Source organism: Bison bison, unplaced genomic scaffold (genome assembly GCF_000754665.1).
Source record: "Bison bison bison isolate TAMUID 2011002044 unplaced genomic scaffold, Bison_UMD1.0 scf7180017864252, whole genome shotgun sequence".
Classification (NCBI taxonomy): domain Eukaryota; kingdom Metazoa; phylum Chordata; class Mammalia; order Artiodactyla; family Bovidae; genus Bison; species Bison bison.
In genome coordinates, this window is record NW_011494824.1 from 3,715,419 (window position 1) to 3,736,736 (window position 21,318).

At 39.0% G+C, this 21,318-nt stretch overlaps 1 protein-coding gene across 1 annotated transcript in view; it reads left to right on the forward strand.

Annotated features, from left to right (window-relative positions):
* Nucleotides 1-21,318, forward strand: part of SCAMP1 (secretory carrier membrane protein 1) — a gene marked incomplete at its 5' end in the record, with an annotated part of 155,581 nt that overhangs the window by 442 nt on the left and 133,821 nt on the right. The window lies entirely within an intron of this gene.

Consider the following 21,318-nt stretch of genomic DNA (forward strand, 5'->3'; position numbering starts at 1 on the left):
CCCTCGGGAGGGGTTGTCATGGGGACCCGAGGCGGCGGCTGCGGGGAGCTGCGTGGGGGTGATGGCAGCGATGTGGAGGAGAGGTGAGGGCACCGAGTACAATGTAATTTTTAAAAAGGGTTTTGTTTTTATTTTCTTAACTTGTGTTGCGCCCGGATACCACACGCGGCGCTGCCATTCCTCCTCCCCACCGTTTGCCTGAGGTTGGAGGTACTGATATCAAAGCCTAAGTTACATACAAATAAACGCACCTGGAAAACAATAGTGCACGTGGACGATCGTCTTCCTTTCTAAGCGCTCTTAGTAAGGTAAACGGGATATTTTCCAAGCTTCTGGGGCGTCAGCTGTTCTCTGGGCTCTGTGAGGATAGCATTTCCACCGTGAGCTTCTTTCCTTCTTGGTAGTCTGCCTTGTAGATTCCAGCTTCCGAAGGGCTTGGCTTAGAAAAGGGTAAAGGAAGGTGGCTAAGACGTTCATTATCTGCGCCTAAATTAATGCAACGTCAAAGGAACTATCTTTCTAAAAAGTACCACTCCAGGTTTCTTAGTGATCGCATTTGTTTAGCACGTGTAATTTGTTTCTATTTCTTGAAGTTGGTTCTTTAATTTCCCCTGCATATGTATCAATACAGTAGTAACAATTAGTGGTCATACAAGGATCACTTTTCTGGCTTGTAGAGTTTACATCTTTTCTTTTTACTCCTGGTTTTATTAAGAATTCTAGAAAAGGAGAAACACCCCTTCCCTGATGATCGCCTGCTAATTTCATGGAGGATTATCTTAAGTAAATGATTCTGGTTGTCATCGACAGTTTGACTCACTCTGTAGAAATGTAGAATGGACTCAGCTATTCGTTGCCTCTAATATCACTTAAGAAATTTCTATACACCTAGCCTGAAACTTTCAGGTTTTAGAGATAATATGGTTGTACTTTGAGGAGAATTTTTTTTTCCCCCTAGAAATTAGTATTTAGTATTCCATCATTCCATGTTGTGGAAAATTAGATTATTGTTTAATCATAGGCATTCTGAAGCGACATCTCATAACTTGCCAAATGGGTATTTTAGAATATTTTGAGGTATAACACAGAATCTGTCAGCTCTTCCTAATTCAGACAGTTCATTGATGCTATTTAGCATCTGACCGTTTTGCTATTTTCTATTATACGGTTCCATTTCCTGGCTTTTGTTAGGTAGCTAATTCTCTTGTTAGGGCAAGACAATGTTGCCTTTTAGCCCAGACTGCTTTTTTTTAATTAGTAATTATTATTGGACTATAGTTGCTTTACAGTGTTGTGTTAGTTTCTGCTGTACAGCAAAGTGAATCAGCTACATGCATGCATATGTTCTTTCTTGTATTTCCTTCCCATTTAGGTCACCAAAGGGCTCTGAGTACAGACTACTTTTTCGTCGCATATAATGTTTCCACGACTCTTTCCTCTTCTGCAGTACTTAAGGTTGCTGTAGCAATTCTAAACCCCAAAGTAGCTTTAAATACTCATTCGTTGTGGCATAAAATTATAAACCGTTCTTGTTCTTTATAACTGGATGCATTTAGAGGACAATGAGTATTTAGGTTCATAAAATTCTTTGAAGGATAGATCAGTTCAGGCCTAAAGGGGTCTTGGTAGTACACCTTTATCTATTTTCGTTGACTGTTTTGTCATTGTGTACCTGACCTTTTATCTTTCCATTTAAGTTCAGCTGCCTTTTTCTTCTCAAAGTAAAAGTTTACCTTTATAGCATATTCTTTCTTCTTGCTACTGTTGGTTTCCTTTCATGTAAATGTTGATTTTTGAAATAGCATTTGTGGTCATCTCTACTTAAATATAAAACATTCCCAGATTCGTCTTTGTGTTACCTTAGCATCAACTTTCCCTACAAACCTGTTCGTATTTTCAATATTTGAAATATTTTAGTATTCAAAAATAAAGTTCATATTTGAAAAATATATGTATTTCACATTTGTCAGCCATCCTAATTTCTTCTTGATTTAAAACTACTTGATTTCCACTGCTAAATTGCTAACTTGCCCAATGTCTTACATCCAGATGTGGGTCGTGTGGAATTGGCATTAGAATTTAGATCACCTGATTCTTGCTGTGTTGCTGATGGCACTATATAATCTTGCCTGTTTGCAGTTCTGACATCAGAATTCTTGTGTTGTGTTTGGTGCTAGAACTTGAGGGTCTCATATTGTATTTAAAAGTTTTGGCTCAAGAGTTAAAAACAAAAACACTGCATTTGATTCTGGCTTTGTTTCCAACAGGCCAGCTGCAAAACCTTGGAAAGTTGCTTAGCCTCTATACCTTAGTTTACTGTTAGGTAGAATATAGTAATAGTACTGAGAGGGTAACAGGCAGGAAGGCCAGGGGTCTCCAAAGGGAGGAAATAGCCAGCAAGTGTCAGACATTTTTATCTCTCTTAAGCGGCGGGAGGAAACACACTAGCGATATTTTTTCCTTCTCTATACAAATTTAAAAGGAGGTTTCTCTTAAAATACAGTGTTGCCAGAATGACACCTGGTTTCACCTGAAGTTAACTATTCTCAAACCTAGAGATAACCAATGCCTTTTTCTTGTGGAAATGTTTGTCTTAAGCTATGCTAATATGCTATGCATTTACCCCAGACTCTGTCTTCAAGTCAGTTCCGCCTCTTGGCTCAGAACCTACTTGACAAACCAGTATGTTACACTCAGATACTGTTCCCCTAATCTATGTAAATTAAACTATTTGTATGGTGGTCTGCCCTTCTTCAAGATTCAAGTTAATCTTTTTATGGCCCAGGATAAACCATTTTGTGCCAAGATTATCCCAAAATGCATCTTATGGTTGAGGGGCCTGGTGCCATTCTGATTTTTAAGACATTCCTTTCTTTCATTAACAGACTGCTAGTGACTATGCAACATCCAGCTGAAGACTAGCAGGGGGGCACTCTTTCTGCCCCCTTCTGATGCCTATGTCAGAAGCTTTCTCTATCTCCTTTATACTTTAATAAAACTTTATTACACAAAAGCTCTGAGCGATCAAGCCTCGTCTCTGGCCCCGGATTGAATTCTTCTCCTCCGGGGGCCAAGAATCCCGGTGTCTTTGTGTGATTCAACAACAACCTTTCAGTACCTTCTTCATAGGATTGTTAGTAGGATGAGGTGAACATACATTTAGTGTGTTGTAACACATTTAGTGTGTTATAACTACTCAAAGCAAGGTGGCTTTAATTAGATAATTAGTATTAAGAGTAATTCAAGGGACTGTATAGTTAACCATTTTATTTTTGCTTATTAATTTCGTGAAATTCATATTCCCTTTGAGTCTTCTAGAATGCTGTTAGAAGCTGTTTGGTGGGTCATAACTGAGGAATCAAGGTCAAAAATAAGTGGTTTGCTTTACTTCGTTCTACTAGATCAGACGCAGGTTGTCTGAATTCTAGTGCTTTGTCACTACACATGCTTCCTCCTCAATAAAAAAATCTCTGTATTAAAATTGAGCAACTGTCCACTTTAACCTCAAAAATTAATTCTACTCTATTGAAATAATCTATTTAAAACGGCCTACAATTCAGTGTTCTTATTTAAGTTGTCTTTTTAGTTTCAGTAATACCAGTGGTATCCTCAGAGTTTATTTGAAGTTGAAAATCGAAAACCTTGTCTTAAAAAGAGGTCCGTAATTCCTGAACGTTACCCATTTTGTGTTCATTTAAAGTAAGTGGATAGCACTCTTACCCATTTAAAATGTTAAGACTGGAGATTGGATAGCACTAGGAAAGGACTTTAAGGAATTTTTCTGTGGTAGTCTAACTTTGGAAACTTTATCTTTCAGCATTAATCTGGGACATATTGGTAGTAATTTATGGTATTTTATGTTCATGTCAACTGCATGAGTTCCCACTGTTTTCCTCAGGTCGGTATTTTTAAAAAGCTTCCATTGAGCTGCTGATTGTATTTCATCAAATAAAGATGCGTCATTATTTTATTTACCTCTCTCAGTTACCTATGGAGAAGGCGATGGCACCCTACTCCAGTACTCTTGCCTGGAAAATCCCATGGACGGAGGAGCCTGGTAGGCTGCAGTCCGTGGGGTTGCGAAGAGTCGGATACGACTGAGTGACTTCACTTTGACTCTTCACTTTCACACATTGGAGAAGGAAATGGCAACCCACTCCAGTGTTCTTGCCTGGAGAATCCCAGGGACGGGGGAGCCTGGTGGGCTGCCGTCTATGGGGTCACACAGGGTCGGACACGACTGAAGCGACTCAGCAGCAGCAGCAGGTATCTGTTGCTGTGTAACAAATATTCAGTACATGCACAATCCTTGAATTTGGAGGCCAACTGCATAACACTGGCTTATATAAGGGACTTGACATCTGTGGATTTTAGTATCCAAAGGGGCTCCTGAAACCAATCCCTGCTTATATACTAAAGGATGATTGCCTGTAATCCCAAAATGTAGTGGCTTAAAACAGCATTTATTTGTTCAGTATTTTGTTATTTGAGTTAGATTTAGTTGCGCAGTTTGTTTTTAAATGTTATTGTCTAGAGTCACTCATGTGCCTTCAGTCATCTGGCAGCTTGGCTAGGGTTGGGTAGCATAAGATGTCCTGGTGGTTACCTGGGGCTATTAGTGGGCGCAAAATAGGTTCTCTTTCATGTAGCCTCTCCTAGGAGGAGTCTGGGCTCTTTTCATGGTAGCAGCAGTGTTTCAAGAGGAAAAGAGTAAAAGCCACAAGGCTTCTTGAGTCATTTCACTTCTGCTAGAATTCTGTTAGTAAAAACAAGCCCCCAAACAGTCCAGATTAAAAAAAGGAGTTGGGAGGATGAGACTTCACTTCTTGATGAAAGGAACTGTGTCCCTCTTGATATAGACCTGGGAACTGAAACGATAAACCCAGCGTACAGTGGTGAGACACGTACAGGATAACGTGAGTAGAATTCCCACCATATGGAGGAGGAGTGGGAGGCACATCCCCGGCGCTGGTAAGATGTGTGTGCATCCTCGTCGTGTCTGACTCTTTGTGACCCGTGGACTGCAGCCTGCCAGGCTCCTTTGTCCGTGGGATTTCCCAGGCAAGAATCCTGGGGTGGGCTGCCATTGCCTTCTCCAGGGGATCTTCCCTAGCAGGGATCGAACCTGCGTCTCCTGCATTAGCAGGCAGATTCTTTACCACTGAGCCACCTTCGAAGCCCACTGGTGTGAATAGCAAGTATGAAATCGAGCCTGGCTCATTAGTTGGGGTCCCCTGCTTTGGGGGCAATGCATGTTCTTTGATTAGGGCCCATTTCTGTTACCTTGGAAATATTTCCTAATCTTTTATCTTCTTCTGCTTGTGGCTCTACCCTTTAAGAAGCCCTTCTTTTCTGTAAATTATCCATTTGTGACTGAGTAGTATTTTTCAATCTGCTTCCTTCTCATTGACAATTAGGAGTCCAAAAAAACTCTCTTCAATTTGAAATTGTTTCTTTTAGTCCAGGCTGGTACAACTCTCTTGACAATTTTGTTCCTCTTGTTGTTCATTTGCTCAGTTGTGTCCAACTCTGCGACTGCAACCCCCTGGACTGCAACATGCCAGGCCTCAGTGTCCTCACCGTCTCCTGGAGCCTGATCAAACCCATGTCCATTGAGTCGGTGACGCCGTCCAACCATCTCATCTTCTGTCGTCCCCTTCTCCTCCCGCCTTCAGTCTTTCCCAGCATCAGGGTCTTTTGTAATGACTTGGCCGTTTGCATCAGGTGGCCACAAGTACTGGAACTTCAGCTTCTTCATCAGTCCTTCCGATGAATATTCAAGATTGGTTTCCTTTAGAATGGACTGGTTTGATCTCCTTGTAGTCCAAGGGACTCTCAAGAGTGTTCTCTAGCACCACAGTTAAAAAGCATCCATTCTTCAGTGCTCAGCCTTCTTTATGGTCCAACTGTCACATCCATACATGACTACTGAAAAAATCATAACTTTGACTATATGGACCTTTGTCAGCAAAGTAATGTCTCTGCTTTTTAATATGCTGTCTCAGTTGGTCATAGCTTTTCTTCAAGGAGCAAGCGTTTTTTAATTTCATGGCTGCAGTCACCATCTGAAGTGATTTTGGGGCCCAAGAGAAAAAAGTCTGTCACTGTTCCCACTGTTTCCCCATCTATTTGCCATGAAGTGATGGGACTGGATGCCACGATCTTAGTTTTTTGAATGTTGATTTTTAAGTCAGCTTTTTCACTCTCCTCTTTCATTTTCATCAAGAGGCTCTTTAGTTCCTCTTTGCTTTCTGCCATAAGGGTGGTGTCATCTGCATATCTGAGGTTATTGATATTTCTCCCAGCAGTCTTGATTTCAGCTTGTACTTCCTCTAGCCCAGCATTTCTCATGATGTACTATGCATATAAGTTAAATAAGCAGGGTGACAATATACAGCCTGACGTACTCCTTTCCCAATTTGGGACCAGTTCGTTGTTCCATATCCGATTTTAACTTGGTTCTTGACCTGCGTACAGATTTCTCAGGAGGCAGGTAAGGTGATCTGGTATTCCTGTCTCTTGAAGAATTTTTCACAGTTTGTTGGGATCCACATAAAGTCTAAGTCAGTGAAGCAGAATTACATGTTTTTCTGGAATTCTCTTGCTTTTTCGATGGTCCAGTGGATGCTGGCAATTTGATCTCTGGTTCCTCTGCCTTTTCTAAATCCAGCTTGAACATCTGGAAGTTCTTGGTTCATGTACTGTTGATGTCTGGCTTGGAGAATTTTGAGCATTACTTTGCTAATGTGTGAAATGAGCACAATTGTGCGGTAGTTTGAACATTCTTTGACAGTACCTTTCTTTGGGATTGGAATGAAAACTGACCTTTCCCAGTCCTGTGGCTACTGCTGAGTTTTCCAAATTTGCTGGCATATTGAGTGCAGCACTTTCACAGCATCATCTTTGAGGATTTGAAATAGCTCAGTTGGAATTCTGTCACCTCCACTAGCTTTGTTGGTAGTAAAGCTTCCTAAGACCCCTGTAACTTCACACTCCAGGATGTCTGGCTCTAGGTGAATGATCACACCATCATGGTTATCTGGGTCATGAAGACCTTTTTTATATAGTTCTTCTGTGTATTCTTGCCACCTCTTCTTAATATCTTCTGCTTCTGTTAGGTCCCTACTGTTTCTGGCCTTTACTGTACACATATTTACATAAAATGTTCCTTTGGTATCTCTAATTTTCTTAAAGAGATCGCTTGTCTTTCCCATCCTGTTGTTTTCCTATATTTCTTTTCATTGTTGTGTTAGGAAGGCTTTCTTATCTCTCCTTGCTATTCTTTGGAACTCTGCATTCAGATAGGTATATCTTTCCTTTTCTCCTTTGCCTCTAACTTCTCTTCTTTTCTCAACCATTTGTAAGTCCTCCTCAGACAACCAGTTTGCCTTTTTCATTTGTTTTTCTTGGGAATGGTTTTGATCACTGTCTGCTGTACAGTTTTACCAACCTCTGGCCATAGTTCTTCAGGCACTCTGTCTATCAGATCTAATATCTTGTTCATTTTATACAAATTCAAACTATCCTTTAAAACACATCCATAATTCTTTTTGAGACAGTCTTATTTATTTAGGGTAGAGTGTCAGGGTGCTATGGATCAATACTCTAAAGATATGTGGAAGCCTTTTGTCTAGATTGAGTGTCTCCTACCGCCAGTGAAAGCTTTCAAGCTGCTAGGGTGGGTGGGGTATCTGTCACAATAACTAAATGACGAAACTAGTGTTTGAATATGTTTTGTAATATTTTGGTCCTTGCTTTTAACAATAGTTGTAACAGAAAATGTGATTGTGAGAATTTTTAAATATAAACTGTTCTTTTGCTGATGTTGCCTCCCACCAAAAGGTCTTTTGGAGTGTATTTAATATTTTAGTAGTGTTGAATGAAGATCCAGGAAATTTACTGGGTATTTTCTTAATATGAATCACAGTGTTAGGTGGTTCTTGAAAAATATATATTGGATTAATGAAGTTAGTTACCAGTTCTTAAAAGTGAGTCTACAATGTTCTGTTTTTGTCCATCCAATGGGTATTGCTTTTAGTTTCAAGTACATGTTTAAAGAGTGGTTTGAGCAAGATAGGTTGTGCCTAGGACGAAGTCAGAATGACCATGCGTATGGAATCAAGTCCTCGGAAGAATAATGTAAGTTTATTCAATGGGTTTAGTCTATAGAAGGCTAAAGGGAAATTTGAGATATATAGATACTTGAAGGATTCTTAGTTGGTTGAGTGAATAAATTTGTTCTTGCTTCAGAAAAAAGGCCAAATGGCAGAGTTTATGTGAAAATAGATTTAGTCCTAACCTAAAGATGTAAAAAAAAAAAAAATCTATTAGAATAGTCTGACAATGGTTTTTAGATATGGAGTTCCTCAGCACTTGAAGGAATTCTTGCAGAATTTGAATGACTTATCACAGGTGCTAAGGCAGAGATTTTCGTGTTTTGAGTCCCCCCCCCATTTTAAAAGTCTCTGTTACATTTTTATACACTTATGGACCATTTGTGAATGCATAAATTCTTTCATGTTTTAATATATCGGATATCAGAATTGAGTCTGGTCAGCTCAGAGAAGAGGGTTTAAGTTCTAGGATGCTATTATGCTCTGTGTCCCAGCATGTACCGAGGGAGCAGCCTGAAGTGACTGCTTCCGCCCAGGCTGTCATCTCCTTTATTGCGTGATGCTTGCCATGCTGGCGGTAGCTGACTGATCTTATCAAAGGCTCAGCAGAAGCAGGTCTTTGGGCTGATCAGGAACAGATAAGAGCTCTTGGTCCAAAGATTTTGCCCCAACAAGAACAGTGATAGTTAACTGAACTTTTTCTCTTACGAACATGAACTGAGAGCACAGAGAAAAAGTTACAGAATAAAGTAGTGGGGATAACTATGGAAAGACATGAGAAGAGAGCCAGATTATCTTAATCATGAAGCACCGGAGTAGGAATCATATGACCAGGGCTTCTGAGGTCATTTTCTAGAACTGCAGTCCTTATTAGAGCTGCTCTTGAACCACAAGAGATACTGCCATGTTTTGAAGAATTCCAGCCTTTGTGAAACATGGAATCTTTCTTTGTATGCAGAATCCGTTTTTTTTCAAGCAGAATTGCTTACAGGTAAATGCAAAGTAACATCTTCTAACCAAAATCATGATTGAATCAAGCCTATATCTAGACTGAGTACAGATATAAATGATAGAATACGGGTTGTCATGATACAGTTAAAGTTGTACTTAGTTTTTGGTGATAATGAAAATTCAGACACTATGAGGTGTTTTTAAATCACAAGAAGGAAATTTCCCAATGTTTCATAGGTGTGGAATGTAAAAGACAATGTGGAGGTTGGCTGGATTTGACTTTGTACCAAATCCCCTTCCCTGTGCAAGGAATGCCACAAGAAGTCCTCGTAAACGTGTGCAGAGAGCAATCCAGTAATCTCTCTGGCATTTGGCTTTGGGTGCTTGTAAGAATTAGTAATGCCAGTTCATCAGTTGATGGATATTTGAGTTGTTTCTACCTTTTGAGTATTATGAATAATGCTGCTATAAACATCTGTGTACAAGTTTTTGTTTGAACATTTGTATTAATTTTCTTGGGTGTATACCTGGGAGTAGAATCTCTGGGGCTTTGGTAAATATATTGAATCCTTTGAGGAATAGCCAGACAGTTTTTCAAAGTGGCTGCACCATTTCGTATATATTGCTGCCTGCAGTGTATGAGGATTCCACTTTCCCTACGTCCTAATCATCACTTGCTACCTGTTAATAATTCTAGCCATCCTAGTGAATGTGAAGAATCTCATTTTGGTTTTGACTTGCATCTTGTCATATAATGTTGAATTTATTTTTATGTGCTTATTGGCCATTTGTATAACATCTTTGGAGAAATGTCTATTCATATCCTTTGCCTATTTCAAAATTTGGTTGTCTTTCATTGAATTGTAAGAGACTTTTAAAAAATATATTCTGGATTTAAGTTCTTTATGCAGATAAATGATTTACAAGTGTTTTCTCCCATTTTGTTGGTTACTTTTTTGTTAATGCTCTTTGAAGCACAAAAGTTCTAAATTCTGATTAAGTCCAAGTTATCTATAGATTCTTTGTTTTGATATTGTATCTAAGAGTCCTTTGTCAGACCTCAGGTCGTGAACATTTATCCCAGTTTTCTTTAAGAAGTTTTATAGTTTTAGCTCTTATGTTTAGCTTTCTGATGGATTTTGTGTTAATTTTTGTGTAGGGTGTAAAGTAAGGTTCAGCTTCACTGTTTTGAATGTGGATATCCGGTTATTCCAACACCATTTGTTGAACAGACTGTTCCTTCCCCTTTGAATGATCTTGGCACCCTTGTTGTAAACTTTATTCATAATCTATGTTTTTGCAAAAGAAATGAAGTATTTTTGTTAAAAAGCCCTTCATATTTCATGCAAAATGGCTCCCAAGAACCTGCTGAAGTGCCGAGAGAGAGAGAGAGAGAGAGAGAGAGAGTGTGTGTGTGTGTGTGTGTGTGTGTGTGTGTATATGTGTATATCTATTAGCTTGCTAATCTTCCCAAATCAATAGAGCTAGTGTTGCAACTGTTTCTAATCTCTGCTTGTTTCAAAACTTAAAAAAAGTTTAATAATGAGTTTAATGCTTGTTTTTGGAATGTAATTATGAATACATCAATATTACCAACTTGATACTTTTTTTTCTTTATAAGAGACTTCTGTTTATTTTACAGGGTACAGATGAATTACTGAATTTTTTTTTATCAGCAAAACTGTTAGAACCTCTTAAAAGAATAAAGCAAGGAATAAGTGTAAATTATAAATGTGTTGTGCATTTTGAGTATCGCTGAAATCAAACACTGACTTTTGGTGAGATCAAACTAGAAAGAAAGGATTTGTGATAGGTATATATTGATAATTTTAACTTGATTGTTAATAGAAGAAAAATAAATTAGACATTTGAAAGCAATGATTTAGTATATGTAGCTGTTAAAGATTTTTGCTTATCAAACAGAACAGTGCATATCATACAAACAGTATATACTCAACGAGTATTGGATGTTTCTTTGTTCAAGAGAAATAAGCAAAGGTAGAGTTATATATATGCTGTTGGCAGTCCTTTTGTCTGCAAGAATCCTCCAGTGCTGGTTAGAATTCTCATACAGTGATGTGGGATATATGTGGGGATATGGTAGGTGATAGGAAAAGAGGATCAAGAATATGGGCCAGTCATGGCTGGGGCTGGCATACTAGCAGAAATTTACTGTTTTCCCAAAGTAGTTTATGCTTGTTTTAGCTTGATTTAGCCAGTCTTGTGGTTTTATTTATGGCCTACCATGCCTAATTTTTGGCATCTCAAGTAGTCATAAATTTTAGTGAATTGCTTACAAGTAAGGGGCATATTATAAAAGTGTAATTAATGTATTCCCTAAACTTCAAAGAAGTGTTACATGCTTTTTCTACTTGATTAAAAAAAATGTATGGAAATGTTTACATTTGAATCTCAGGGGAGCTTAACCACCATTTAGAGTTGAGTTCGTAAGAAAATGTTCCGTGAGCTGTATGTATTGCAGGCAAATATTTATGTGTTCTTACCCCAGTGCTGGGGGCTTAGAGGAAGGAGTTAGTGAAATCTACAGAGGTGGTCCAGGGAGTAGGTAAAAGGGTGGCATTGGAGCCAGGCAGCCTAAATTTGCTTGTCCACCTCCTAGCTAGGTGACCTCAGGCAAATTGCTTAATTTTTCTGCTTTCCATATTTACTTGATGTTTTTTTTTTACACTTCTTATAGTTACAGGAGTTTGCTTTTGAATTAAGACAAAGATAAGCTCTTAAAATAACAGATACATGAACTAAATAATGGTGCAAGTTTCTCTTTGGTTGCAACATGTGATTATTTATTCTTCTCCTTTATTTTATCCCTAAATTGCCTATATTTTCTAAGGCAGACTCTAATTTTTATTAACTTTTAAACTTTTGGTATTAACAGAAATAGCAACAAAAACAAAACATAGAAATTACTGGTTGTCTTACAAAGCATGGGAATTTGAGAAGCTATTATATATCACAACTTGACCTGAGAATAATAATGAGAGTTCATTTTATTTTTATGACAAATTACCTTGTGGTGCAAACTTTGTTTAAATGGTGAAAAGTTGTAAACTTGGTTGTTTAATGTTGATTTTTAAAAAGGATATCTATTTTTTTTATTATTATATTTGAGGCTAAGTAGTTTTTAAAGTTGTGATTATGATTACCTTTTGAAGTCATGGGAAGCTGGCAGGATGAATCCCTGGTGTCACAGTTGGAATGCTGAACCTTTTCTCCCCATGGATATGTTGTTGTAGATTTGATTTGCTGGTCTGAAGAGCTTAACCACTAAGTTAGTAAGAGTAGGTTATTTATTTAGCCAGAATTCGTTTAAGAAAATGTTCCTTACAACATGTATATTTTCTGTGGTAAAGCTACACTTGAAAGTTGACTGCCTATGTGTGTGTGCTCAGTTGCTAAGTCATGTCTGACTATGTGACCCCATGGACCCCATGGACTGTAGCCCACCAGGTTCCTCTGTCCATGGCAGTCTCCAGGCAAGAATACTGGAGTGGGTTGCCGTTTCCTTCTCAATGACTGCCTGTAATATGACCAAACTACTGAGACATTTAAACATTTGTTCATGGGTATTTGCTGGCCACATTTAGTGGTAATTGTTTTGCTGTTTCAGTATTTAATATGAATGACAGAAAACTCATTAATCTTGGTGCAGAACCAGTATATATGACAAAACAAACTTTTTTTGGTGCGAAAACCTCTTGAGAGTCTATTGAAAATAAGGGGTGTCATCCCGTCCTTAGGATGTCAGTGCAGTGGCTCATTCTTTAGTGCTCATTTGAGTCCGCAAGTCAGTTGAACAAATATGATCAAATATTTTCCTGGTTTTTGCCATCGTCCTTTTTCTTTTTATGTCTGTATACTTTAGTGCATTTTTGATGGGCATCTAGCTCTTTTAGCTACCCAGTTTCTCAAATTTATAAGAAATTTTCATGATTCCAAAGAGCAGGATGCTAAAATAAAGTATCCAGTTTGTAAGTACGCAAACTCTGGTATCATTGTAGTCTCTGAGAGCCAGATCTCCTACCCAATCTTTTTCACTTCTTTCTTAATGAGTGTTTCTGTAGTTAATAAGGGCACTGAGTGATTTGGTATTTAGATTTTGAAGACGTGGATTTTTTTAAAAGGCTTGCTGCTTATTTATGGCTGTGCTGGCTCTTCTTTTCCATGTGTGCGTGCTCTAGTTGCAGTGATCTGGAGCTTCTCTTCGTTGCGGCACGTGGCCTTGCATTTCAGTGGCTTCTCTTGTGATGCTGAGAACAGGCCCTGGGACACGTGGCCTTCAGTAGTTGCGGTGTGTGGACTCAGTAGTTATGGTGCAAGGGCTTGATTGCCCCCCAGCTTGTGGGACCTTCCCGGACCAGGGATTGAACCCATGTCCCCTGCATTGCTCGGTGGATTTTTAACCACTAGACCACCAGGAAAGCCCTGCATATGGATCTATAGCTGGTTGGCACCATTTCTTCCAAGAAATGTTACAACTGATTATCTTCTTAAAAACAACTTTGAGATATAATTAATGTACCATGAAGAAGTGAAGTGAAGTTCCTCAGTCCAGTCCGACTCTTTGCGACCCCGTGGACTATATATAGCCCACCAGGCTCCCCCATCCATGGGATTCTCCAGGCAAAAACACTGGAGTGGGTTGCCATTTCTTTCTCCAGGGGATCTTCCCGACCCAGGGATCAAATCCAGGTCTCCCACATTGCAGGCAGATGCTTTAACCTGTGAGCCACCAGGGAAGCTGTACCATACTGTTAACCAATTTAATGGGTACAATTTAATGATTTTTAGTGTATTCACAGTTGTGTGGCATCACTATCAATTTTAGAACATTTTCATCACTCTGAAAAGAAATCTCATGACCTTTCACAGTCATTACCCATTTCCCTCCCAACTTCTCCAGCACTAGGCAGCCACTAATATTCTCTCTGGACATTTCATATAAATGGAATTGTAAAAAATGTAGTCTTTTATGACTGGCAGTCTTTTATGACTGACAGTATCATGTGTTTAAGTTTTATTCATATTGTAGCATGTATCAGAAATTCATTTGTTTTTATTGTCAAATTATAATTCCATTGCATGGATATACTACATTTTATTTGTACATTCATCGGTTGATATAAGTTTGGCTTGTTTCCACTTTTGGCTGGTAGGAATCATGCTGCTGTGAATATTTGTACAAGTTTTTCTGTGGATATATGGATATGTGTTCCAAAGAATAGCAAGGACATAAGAAAGCCTTCCTAAGTCAACAGTGCAAAGAAATAGAGGAAAACAATAGAATGGGAAAGACTAGAGATCTCTTCAAGAAAATTAGAGATACAAAGGAAACATTTCATGCAGAGATGGGCTCAATAAAGGACAGAAATGGTATAGACCTAACAGAAGCAGAGATGTTAAGAAGAGGTGACAAGAATACACGGAAGAACTATACGAAAGAGATTTTCCTGACTCAGATAACCACAATGGTGTGATCACTCACCTAGAGCCAGACATCCTGGAATGTGAAGTCAAGTGGGCCTTAGGAAGCATCACTGTGAACAAAGCTAGTAGAAGTGATGGAATTTCAGTTGAGCTCTTTCAAATCCTGAAAGATGATGCTGTGAAAGTGCTGCACTCAATATGCCAGCAAATTTGGAAAACTCAGCAGTAGCCACAGGACTGAAAAAGGTCAGTTTTCATTCTAATCCCAAAGAAAGTGTCAAAGAATGTTCAAACTACTGCACAATTGCACTCATTTCACACACTAGGAAAGTAATGCTCAAAATTCTCCAAGCTAGGCTTCAGTAGTACGTGAACTGAGAAACTTCCAGACATTCAAGCTGGATTTAGAAAAGACAGAAGAACTAGAGATCAAATTGCCAACATCCATTGGATCATAGAAGAAGTAAGAGAATTCCAGAAAAACATCTACTTCTGCTTCATTGGCTTCTACATTGCTTCATCTACATCTGCTTCCTTTGACTGTGTGGATTACAACAAACTGTGGAAAATTCTTCAAGAGATGGGAATACCAGACCACTTTACCTGCCTCCTGAGAAATCTGTATGCAAGACAAGAAACAACAGTTAGAACTGGACATGGAACAACAGACTGGTTCCAAATTGGGTAAGGAGTACGGCAAGGCTATATATTGTCACCCTGCTTATTTAACTTACATGCAGAGTACATCATGCGAAATGCTGGGCTGGATGAAGCACAAGCTGGAATCAAGATTGCTGGGAGAAATATCAGTAACCTCAGATATTGCAGATGACACCACTCGTATGGCAGAAAGCAAAGAGGAACTAAAGAGCCTCTTGATGAAAGTGAAAGAGGAGAGTGAAAAAGTTGGCTTAAAACTCAGCATTCAAAAAACTAAGATCATGGCATCCAGTCCCATCACTTCATGGCAAATAGATGGGGAAACAATGAAAACAGTGATAAGACTTTATTATCTCCGGGTCCAAAATCACTTCACATGGTTGACTGTAGCCATGAAATTAAAAGACAACTGTTCCTTGGAAGAAAAGGAACCTAGACCAACCTAGAGAGCATATTAAAAAGCAGTGACATTACTTTGCCAACAAAGGTCCATCTAGTCAAAGCTATGGTTTTTCTAGTAGTTATGTATGGTGTGAGAGTTGGACTATAAAGAAAGCTGTGCTTGTTTAGTTGCTCAGTTGTGTTGGACTCTTTGCGAGTCTGACACACATGGACTGCAGGCCACCAGACTCCTCTGTCCATCGGGATTCTCTGGGCAAGACTATTGGAGTGGGTTGCCATGCCTTCCCCCAGGGGATCCTCCCAACTCAAGGATTGAACCCAGGTCTTCTGTACTGCAGACTGATTCTTTACCATCTGAGACACCAGGGACCTTGGTGCCAAAGAACTGATACATTTAAACTGTGGTATTAGAGAAGACTCTTGAGAGTCTGTTGGACTTCAAGGAGATCCAACCAGTCCATCCTAAAGGAAATCAGTCCTAAATATTCATTGGAAGGGCTGATGCTGAGGCTGAAGCTCCAATACTTTGGCCACCTGATGTGAAGAACTGTCTCATTTGAAAAGACCCTGATGCTGAGAAAGATTCAAGGCAGGAGAATAGGGGGCTGACAGAGGACGAGATGGCTGGATGGCATCACTGACTCGATGGACATGAGTTTGAGTGAACTCCGGGAGTAGGTGATGGACAGGGAGGCTTGGCGTGCTGCAGTCCATGGGGTCGCAAAGAGACACGACTGAGCGACTGAACGGAACTGATGGATATGTACCTAGGAGTCAAATTGCCTGGTTATTTGCTAATTGCCAAGCTATTTTACTAAATGGCTGTACCATTTTACATTCTTACTGTGGAGTATGAGGATTCTAGTTTCTTTCTTTTTTCTCTTTAACTTCCTTTTTTTAAACATCCTTGCCAATGCTTTCTTTTTTATTGTAGTCATTCTAGTAGTGTGAAGTGGTATCTCATTATGATTTGCATTTCCCTAATAGTAATGTTGAGTGACTTTTCATGTACTTAGTGGCCATTTGTATAGTTTCTTTAGAAAAATGTCTATTTGGATCCTTTGCCCATTTAAAAATTGTCTTTTTGAGATAAAGTTTTAAAATATATTCTAGATACAAATCACTTATCAAATATAGGTGAAAATTTTCTTCCATTTTGTAGGGTTTTTTTTTTTTTTTAACTTTTTTGATTTACTTTTCAGCAGGAAAGTTTTAAATCTTAATGAAGCCTAATTGTATATTTTTTTGTTGTTGCTTGTGGTTTGGGTGTTATATCTCAGAAATCATTGTCTAATCCAAGGTCATGAAAATTCTCTTCTGTGTTTTCTTCTAAGAGTTTTATAATTTTAGTGCATGTATTTAGGCTTTGGTTCATTTTAAGTTAATTTTTGTATATAGTTAAAGGTATCAGTTGTATATTTAAAGTTACTTAACTGTTTTAATTTTTAGGGATTTATTATAGATGTAGAATATTTTGATATTATCCAAGTTTTTAGTGCTTTACTGTGGTCTAAAAAGTCATTTGTTTAGGTTTCTTGCCACTGATCTATCTTTAGACATACTCTCTTCTTTTGACTAGCTTTCATATAGCTCATGTAGTGCAGACATGATGCCACATAATAAATACAGAATTTGGAGTTCGGGCACCCTTTACTTGAGTGACATCTCATAGCATTTGTCAATAAAGCTTCTAATTCTTCTGCCAGTGGATTATTTTCTATGATTTTGGTTAGATGGTTCATGTGACTGAGTGGATCCAATGGCATAATTTTAAAAGCAAACATATTCTCAGTCTTTTTTTTTTCTTTTAATTTTTTTTTTAACCGAAAATTTTTGTTTCAGGGAAGAGCCAATCAGCAATGTTGTGCTACTTTCAGGTGAACAGAGAAGGGACTCAGACACACATACACATTATTTTCAATATTTATCAATCATTATATTTAAATTGTAGCATTTGCCAGTTTGATCAGGTCTTTATAGTTACCTGAAGTTTTTATGTAATTGCTGTGACTATATTAGAGAATAAAGTGTTTCAAATTCAGTTGTTTTCAAGAGATTTTTATCATTGAAGATGGAATAAGAGTGGATAATTTAGCCAAAAATATATGGAGTGCTGAAAGTGAATTAGACACCGCAATAGACACTGTACTATTACCAGGAATACAAAGTTGGAGAAGTCACTAATGTCAAGGATCCACACTTGAGTTGGGAGACATAATGTGCTTTGGCATAGTCAATAAAGCAGAAATAGATGTTTCTCTGGAACTCTCTTCCTTTTTCTATGATCCAGAAGATGATGGCAATTTGATCTCTAGTTCCTCTGCCTTCTCTAAATCCACCTTGAACATCTGGAAGTTCATGGTTCGTGTACTGTTGAAGCCTGGCTTGGAGAATTTTGAGCATTACTTTACTAGCGTGTGAGATGAGTGCAATTGTGCAGTAGTTTGAGCATTCTTTGGCATTGCCTTTCTTTGGGATTGAAATGAAAACTGACCTTTTCCAGTCCTGTGGCCACTGCGGAGTTTTCCAAATTTGCTGGCATATTGAGTGCAGCACTTTCACAGCATCATCTTCCAGGATTTGCAATAGCTCAACTGGAATTCCATCATCTTCACTAGCTTTGTTCGTAGTGATGCTTCCTAAGGCCCACTTGACTTCACAGTCCAGGATGTCTAGCTCTAGGTGAGTGATCATACCATTGTGGTTATCTGGGTTATGAAGATCTTTTTTGTACAGTTCTTCTGTGTATTCTTGCCACCTCTTCTTAATATCTTCTGCTTCTGTTAGGTCCATACCATTTGTCTTTTATTGTGCCCATCTTTGTATCTCTAATTTCTTGAAGAGATCTCTAGTCTTTCCCATTCTATTGTTTCAAGTTTAGTTAGGAATTAAAGAACTTGATGAACACTGTTCCCTTAATGACTTTAGTAAGGATAATGTGAGAAGGTTTCTGTTAGTTCCTGCTCAGAATGTGTTGACAGTATAAAATAGAACAAAGAAAACAACACATCTCTTAATTTCATTTTGACTGTGGACTTCCCAGGTGGTACTAGCAGTAGAGAACCTGCCTGCCAGTGCAGGAGTTGGAAGAGACATGGGTTCAATCCCTGGGTTGGGAAGATCCCTTGAAGAACGGCATGGCGACCGACTCCACTATTCTTGCCTGGAGAATCCCATGGACAGAGGAACCTGATGGGCTACAGTCCATGGGGTCACAAAGTGACTTAGCATGCACATGTGGATTAAGAAATAGTTCTGGATTAAGAACTAGTTTCTTGCATTCTATATTATTTAAGTCCCTTTTTGTTCAGTTGCTTAGTCATGTCTGACTCTTTGTGACCCCATAGACTGCAGTAGGCCAGGCTTCCCTATCCTTCACTATCTCCCAGAGTTTGCTCAGACTTATGTCCATTGAGTCGATGATGCCATTCAACCATCTCATTGTTTCCATACACCATTAATTATCCAGATGAAATTTTCACTAAATTATATTAGTCTGGGAGAGAGTGAAGGACAGGGAAGCCTGTCATGCTGACGTCAATGGAGTTGCAAAGAGGAACATGACTGAGTGACTACACAACGAATATTATATTCAGAAATAATGTTTCCAAACCGTTCTTCCTTTAGAATATAGAGGGGCTAGAAAATGAAATGATATTTTTGGCACTTAATGCTAGTGTTAACATGGACAAAAAGTGCAGTTTAAAGTTTTGGTTTTTAACTTTTAATTTGCATTTATGAGGTATATTTGCTTGGATGTGTTTGCTTCAATTGTTTCTAATTTATTGAGGAGTGGCTTGGTCTATAAAAATGAGTTTTGAATCTCAAGTTTAAGATTTTCATGAGTGACAGTGAAAATGAATATTAACTTTTCACTATCATGATTTATTGAATAATTCCCAGTGATTATTAAGCACTCCTTATAATGAGTTATAAAAGTTTTGCTAAATGTTGTTTTAAAGTTTTGCTGAGATTTTTAATGACTTCTCTCATAGTACTGATAATTCTTCCTCCTCACGCTCAGTGTCTTTTAAATTCATACGATTCCAGTAGCCCTGAGAAGTATAGAGTAGGAAAAAATAATTTTACTCTCTGAAGGTAGCACCTCTTACAGCCCCTAGCTTGGGCATTTCTTATTTAATCAAGTTACCTAGTCCAGTGTGTAATATTGATTGGATTAGGTAGAGTTTATGGAGCAATGCAGTATTTAATTCAGCCCTTTTCTTTTGAGGACATATTTGAAACACCAATTTGTATACTTTATTAGATTTTCTTCTAAAAACTTGGTCTTTGGAGTGAGATTTGAAATTGAATCCTTGACCCTGTCACTTGTTAGCCATATGATTTTAGGCAAATTACTTAAATATCTCTGAGCTAGTATTCTCAGCAGTGAAAGAAAGGATATAGAATGAAAGTCATAGGGTTGTGTTCTGGGGATTACATGAGATAATTAAAGAGTCTGAAAGTGAAAGTGAAGTGGCTCAGTCATGTCCAACTCTTTGTGACCCATGGACCATAGCCTACCAGGATCCTCTGTCCATGGGATTTTCCAAGCAAGAGTACTGGAGTGGGGTGCCATTTCCTTCTCCAGGGTATCTTCCTGACCCAGGGATCGAACCTGGGTCTCCCGCGTCGTAGGCAGACGCTTTACAGTCTGAGCCACCAGGAAAGTCCTATTAAAGAGTCTGTTGCTGCTGCTGCTGCTGCTAAGTCGCTTCAGTTGTGTCCGACTCTGTGTGACCCCGGAGACGGCAGCCCACCAGGCTCCCCCATCCCTGGGATTCTCCAGGCAAGAACACTGGAGTGGGTTGCCATTTCCTTCTCCAATGCATGAAAGTGAACGTGAAGTCACTCAGTCGTGTCAGACTCTTCAGTTCAGTCGCTCAGTTGTGTCCAACTCTTTGTGACCCCATGAATTGCAGCACGCCAGGCCTCCCTGTCCATCACCAACTCCTGGAGTTCACTCAGACTCATGTCCATTGACTCAGTGATGGCATCCAGCCATCTCATCCTCTGTCATCCCCTTCTCCTCCTGCCCCCAATCGCTCCCAGCATCAGAGTCTTTTCCAATGAGTCAACTCTTCGCATGAGGTGGCCAGAGTACTGGAGTTTCAGCTTTAGCATCATTCCTTCCAAAGAAATCCCAGGGCCGATCTCCTTCAGAATGGACTGGTTGGATCTCCTTGCAGTCCAAGGGACTCTTAAGAGTCTTCTCCAACACCACAGTTCAAAAGCATCAATTCTTCGGTGCTCAGCCTTCTTCACAGTCCAACTCTCACATCCATACATGACCACAGGAAAAACCATAGCCTTGACTAGACGAACCTTTGTTGGCAAAGTAATGTCTCTGCTTTTGAATATGCTATCTAGGTTGGTCATAACTTTCCTTCCAAGGAGTAAGCGTCTTTTAGTTTCATGGCTGCAGTCACCATCTGCAGTGATTTTGGAGCCCCCCAAAATAAAGTCTGACACTGTTTCCTCTGTTTCCCCATCTATTTCCCATTAAGTGATGGGATCGGATGCCATGATCTTCATTTTCTGAATGTTGAGCTTTAAGCCAACTTTTTCGCTCTCTACTTTCACTTTCATCAAGAGGCTTTTTAGTTCCTCTTTACTTTCTGCCATAAGGGTGGTGTCATCTGCATATCTGAGGTTATTGATATTTTTCCCAGCAATCTTGATTCCAGCTTGTGTTTCTTCCAGTCCAGCGTTTCTCATGATGTACTCTGCATATAAGTTAAAGAAG